A 5514-nucleotide genomic window follows, 5' to 3' on the forward strand; every position below is an offset into this window, starting at 1 on the left:
TCAATTCTATTCCATTGGTCTACTTGTCTGTCTCTATACCAGTACCATGCAGTTTTTATCACAATTGCTCTATAGTAAAGCTTTAGGTCTGGCATGGTGATTCCGCCAGAAGTTCTTTTATCCTTGAGAAGACTTTTTGCTATCCTAGGTTTTTTGTTATTCCAGACAAATTTGCAAATTGCTCCTTCCAATTCGTTGAAGAATTGAGTTGGAATTTTGATGGGGATTGCATTGAATCTGTAGATTGCTTTTGGCAAGATAGCCATTTTTACAATGTTGATCCTGCCAATCCATGAGCATGGGAGATCTTTCCAACTTCTGAGATCTTCCTTAATTTCTTTCTTCAGAGATTTGAAGTTTTTATCATACAGATCTTTCACTTCCTTAGTTAGAGTCACGCCAAGATATTTTATATTATTTGTGACTATTGAGAAGGGTGTTGTTTCCCTAATTTCTTTCTCAGCCTGTTTATTCTTTGTATAGAGAAAGGCCATTGACTTGTTTGAGTTTATTTTATATCCAGCTACTTCACCGAAGCTGTTTATCAGGTTTAGGAGTTCTCTGGTAGAATTTTTAGGGTCACTTATATATACTATCATATCATCTGCAAAAAGTGATATTTTGACTTCCTCTTTTCCAATTTGTATCCCCTTGATCTCCTTTTGTTGTCGAATTGCTCTGGCTAATACTTCAAGTACTATGTTGAAAAGGTAGGGAGAAAGTGGGCAGCCTTGTCTAGTCCCTGATTTTAGTGGGATTGCTTCCAGCTTCTCTCCATTTACTTTGATGTTGGCTACTGGTTTGCTGTAGATTGCTTTTATCATGCTTAGGTATGGCTTAGGTATTGAATTCCTGATCTTTCCAAGACTTTTATCATGAATGGGTGTTGGATCTTGTCAAATGCTTTTTCTGCATCTAACGAGATGATCATGTGGTTTTTGTCTTTGAGTTTGTTTATATAATGGATTACATTGATGGATTTTCGTATATTAAACCATCCCTGCATCCCTGGAATAAAACCTACTTGGTCAGGATGGATGATTGCTTTAATGTGTTCTTGGATTCGGTTAGCGAGAATTTTATTGAGGATTTTTGCATCGATATTCATAAGAGAAATTGGTCTGAAGTTCTCTATCTTTGTTGGGTCTTTCTGTGGTTTAGGTATCAGAGTAATAGTGGCTTCATAAAATGAGTTGGGTAGAGTACCTTCTACTTCTATTTTGTGAAATAGTTTGTGCAGAACTGGAATTAGATCTTCTTTGAAGGTCTGATAGAACTCTGCACTAAACCCATCTGGTCCTGGGCTTTTTTTGGTTGGGAGACTATTAATAACTGCTTCTATTTCTTTAGGCGATATGGGACTGTTTAGATGGTCAACTTGATCCTGATTCAACTTTGGTACCTGGTATCTGTCCAGAAATTTGTCCATTTCGTCCAGGTTTTCCAGTTTTGTTGAGTATAGCCTTTTGTAGAAGGATCTGATGGTGATTTGGATTTCTTCAGGATCTGTTGTTATGTCTCCCTTTTCATTTCTGATTTTGTTAATTAGGATTTTGTCCCTGTGCCCTTTAGTGAGTCTAGCTAAGGGTTTATCTATCTTGTTGATTTTCTCAAAGAACCAACTCCTCGTTTGGTTAATTCTTTGAATAGTTCTTCCTGTTTCCACTTGGTTGATTTCACCCCTGAGTTTGATTATTTCCTGCCGTCTACTCCTCTTGGGTGAATTTGCTTCCTTTTTTTCTAGGGCTTTTAGATGTGTTGTCAAGCTGCTAGTATGTGCTGTCTCCCGTTTCTTCTTGGAGGCACTCAGAGCTATGAGTTTCCCTCTTAGAAATGCTTTCATTGTGTCCCATAGGTTTGGGTACGTTGTGGCTTCATTTTCATTAAACTCTAAAAAGTCTTTAATTTCTTTCTTTATTCCTTCCTTGACCAAGGTATCATTGAGAAGAGTGTTATTCAGTTTCCACGTGAATGTTGGCTTTCCATTATTTATGTTGTTATTGAAGATCAGTCTTAGGCCATGGTGGTCTGATAAGATACATGGGAAAATTTCAATATTTTTGTATCTATTGAGGCCTGTTTTGTGACCAATTATATGGTCAATTTTGGAGAAGGTCCCGTGAGGTGCTGAGAAGAAGGTATATCCTTTTGTTTTAGGATAAAATGTTCTGTAGATATCTGTCAGGTCCATTTGTTTCATAACTTCTGTTAGTTTCACTGTGTCCCTGTTTAGTTTCTGTTTCCACGATCTGTCCTTTGAAGAAAGTGGTGTGTTGAAGTCTCCCACTATTATTGTGTGAGGTGCAATGTATGCTTTGAGCTTTACTAAAGTGTCTTTAATGAATGTGGCTGCCCTTGCATTTGGAGCGTAGATATTCAGAATTGAGAGTTCCTCTTGGAGGATTTTACCTTTGATGAGTATGAAGTGTCCCTCCTTGTCTTTTTTGATAACTTTGGGTTGGAAGTTGATTTTATCCGATATTAAAATGGCTACTCCAGCTTGTTTCTTCAGTCCATTTGCTTGGAAAATTGTTTTCCAGCCTTTCACTCTGAGGTAGTGTCTGTCTTTTTCCCTGAGATGGGTTTCCTGTAAGCAGCAGAATGTTGGGTCCTGTTTGTGTAGCCAGTCTGTTAGTCTATGTCTTTTTATTGGGGAATTGAGTCCATTGATATTAAGAGATATTAAGGAAAAGTAATTGTTGCTTCCTTTTATTTTTGTTGTTAGAGTTGGCATTCTGTTCTTGTGGCTGTCTTCTTTTTGGTTTGTTGAATGATTACTTTCTTGGTTGTTCTAGGGCGTGATTTCCGTCCTTGTATTGCTTCTTTTCTGTTATTATCCTTTGAAGGGCTGGATTCGTGGAAAGATATTGTGTGAATTTGGTTTTGTCGTGGAATACTTTGGTTTCTCCATCTATGGTAATTGAGAGTTTGGCCGGGTATAGTAGCCTGGGCTGGCATTTGTGTTCTCTTAGTGTCTGTATAACATCTGTCCAGGCTCTTCTGGCTTTCATAGTCTCTGGTGAAAAGTCTGGTGTAATTCTGATAGGCCTTCCTTTATATGTTACTTGACCTTTCTCCCTTACTGCTTTTAATATTCTATCTTTATTTAGTGCATTTGTTGTTCTGATTATTATGTGTCGGGAGGAATTTCTTTTCTGGTCCAGTCTTTTTTGAGTTCTGTAGGCTTCTTGTATGATCATGGGCATCTCTTTTTTTATGTTTGGGAAGTTTTCTTCTATTATTTTGTTGAAGATATTAGCTGGCCCTTTAAGTTGAAAATCTTCATTCTCATCAATTCCTATTATCTGTAGGTTTGGTCTTCTCATTGTGTCCTGGATTACCTGGATGTTTTGAGTTAGGATCCTTTTGCATTTTGTATTTTCTTTGACTGTTGTGTCGATGTTCTCTATGGAATCTTCTGTACCTGAGATTCTCTCTTCCATTTCTTGTATTCTGTTGCTGATGCTAGCATCTATGGTTCCAGATCTCTTTCCTAGGGTTTCTATCTCCAGCGTTGCCTCGCTTTGGGTTTTCTTTATTGTGTCTACTTCCCCTTTTAGTTCTAGTATGGTTTTGTTCATTTCCATCATCTGTTTGGATGTGTTTTCCTGTTTTTCTTTAATGATTTCTACCTGTTTGGCTGTGTTTTCCTGCTTTTCTTTAAGGGCCTGTAACTCTTTAGCAGTGCTCTCCTGTAATTCTTTAAGTGACTTATGAAAGTCCTTCTTGATGTCCTCTATCATCATCATGAGAAATGTTTTTAAATCTGGGTCTAGATTTTCGGTTGTGTTGGGGTGCCCAGGACTAGGTGGGGTGGGAGTGCTGCGTTCTGATGATGGTGAGTGGTCTTGATTTTTGTTAGTAGGATTCTTATGTTTGCCTTTCGCCATCTGGTAATCTCTGAAGCTAGCTGTTTTAGTTGTCACTGTTAAGAGCTTGTTCTTCAGGTGACTCTGTTAGCCTCTATAAGCAGACCTGGAGGGTAGCACTCTCCTTAGCTTCAGTGGGCAGAGTATTCTCTGCAGGCAAGCTCTCTTCTTGCAGGGCAGTTACCCAGATATCTGGTGTTCGAACCAGACTCCTGGCAGAAGTTGTGTTCCACTCACTAGAGGTCTTAGGATCTCCTGTGGAATCCTGTGTGGGCCCTTGCGGGTGTCAGGCGACTCCCCTGGCAAGGTAGCCCAGGGCTCGAGTGGAGCGGAAGGGGTTTGTGCCCCAGATCAAGCCCGGGTAGCCTGCTTCCCTATGTACAGCAGTCTCAGGTTCCACGCGATTGGATTGGGGCAGGCGCTATGTTCCACTCACCAGAGGTCTTAGGATCCCGTGGGGAGTCCCGTGTGGGCCCTTGCGGGTGTTGGGCAAGACTCTGCTGGCAAGGTAGCCCGGGGCTCGAGTGGAGCTGAAGGGGCTTGTGCCCCAGATCAGGCCCGGGTAGCCTGCTTCCCTATGTACTGCAATCTCAGGTTCCGGGTGATTGGATTGGGGCAGGCGCTGTGTTCCACTCACCAGAGGTCTTAGGATCCCGTGGGGAGTCCCGTGTGGGCCCTTGCGGGTGTTGGGCAAGACTCTGCTGGCAAGGTAGCCGGGGCTCGAGTTGAGCGGAAGGGCAAGAAGGGCTTTTCTTAATGTGACACCAACACACTACTGGTGACTCTGAGTTAATCAGAAATGCATTAAATCTACCAAGTAATTAGGATTTTTAACACTTCAATGGACAATTTTTGTTAACCATTAATTACAGAGAAAGAGAATGCCAGGAAGGGTGTGGCTAAAATGAAACGCCAACCCTGTGGTGACCCCAAGTCAGCAGGTTTTGAACATCTACACATTATTTCTTGGGTAACTTAGCCAAGGGTATTTCAGAATGCACCTGATATTATCTTTCATGTCCTTGTTGCTATTCTTTTATAAGGCATTTTAAGTGTGTGTGTGCTTGAGTTTATGTGCACCATGGGTATGTAGGAACCCAGAGAGGTCAGAAGAAGGCATCAGATCTCTGACACAAAACCAATCTTTGTGAAAGAAAATTGAGTTTTATGACCTATGAAGGTATATGTGAAAACTCTGGGGAGCCAAGGAAAAGAAACTCACAGTCACACGTGAGCCAGGAAATTCTTTGAGGGGTTGTTGCTGTCTCTGTCTGTCAGTAGGACTTGTGTGAGGAATTAACACTATTGTCAGATGTAACTGCTTCTGCGATGCACAGCTTAACCAAGTGTGCTGTAGGCAAGCACTGCAGCCGGGTGGATACTCTCCGTTTACTGCGGTTCACTCCTAGGAAGCGTGAACTTGCCTTGCTACCCATTCCCAATGTTTTCCTTAACAACCATGGGTTGCTTTGTCCCAGGATGTAGGCTTTAATGTGATGAGTTCACCCAGGGATTCAAACCTCTAGTAAGAACACACAGCTAGGGCTCGCTTCCACAGCACATACACTAAAACTGGAACATACAGAGATTAGGATGGCCCCTATGTAAGGATGACATGCAAATTCCTGAAGTGTTCCATTAAAAA

At 41.2% G+C, this 5514-nt stretch overlaps 1 non-coding gene across 1 annotated transcript; it reads left to right on the forward strand.

The window, feature by feature from the left end:
* The first annotated feature begins 5411 nt into the window (after positions 1-5411).
* Gm24851 lies at positions 5412-5514 on the forward strand. The gene has a single exon (XR_003954752.1). It is a non-coding gene; the product is annotated as a U6 spliceosomal RNA (small nuclear RNA).

This window comes from Mus musculus, chromosome 3 (assembly GCF_000001635.26).
Source record: "Mus musculus strain C57BL/6J chromosome 3, GRCm38.p6 C57BL/6J".
Classification (NCBI taxonomy): domain Eukaryota; kingdom Metazoa; phylum Chordata; class Mammalia; order Rodentia; family Muridae; genus Mus; species Mus musculus.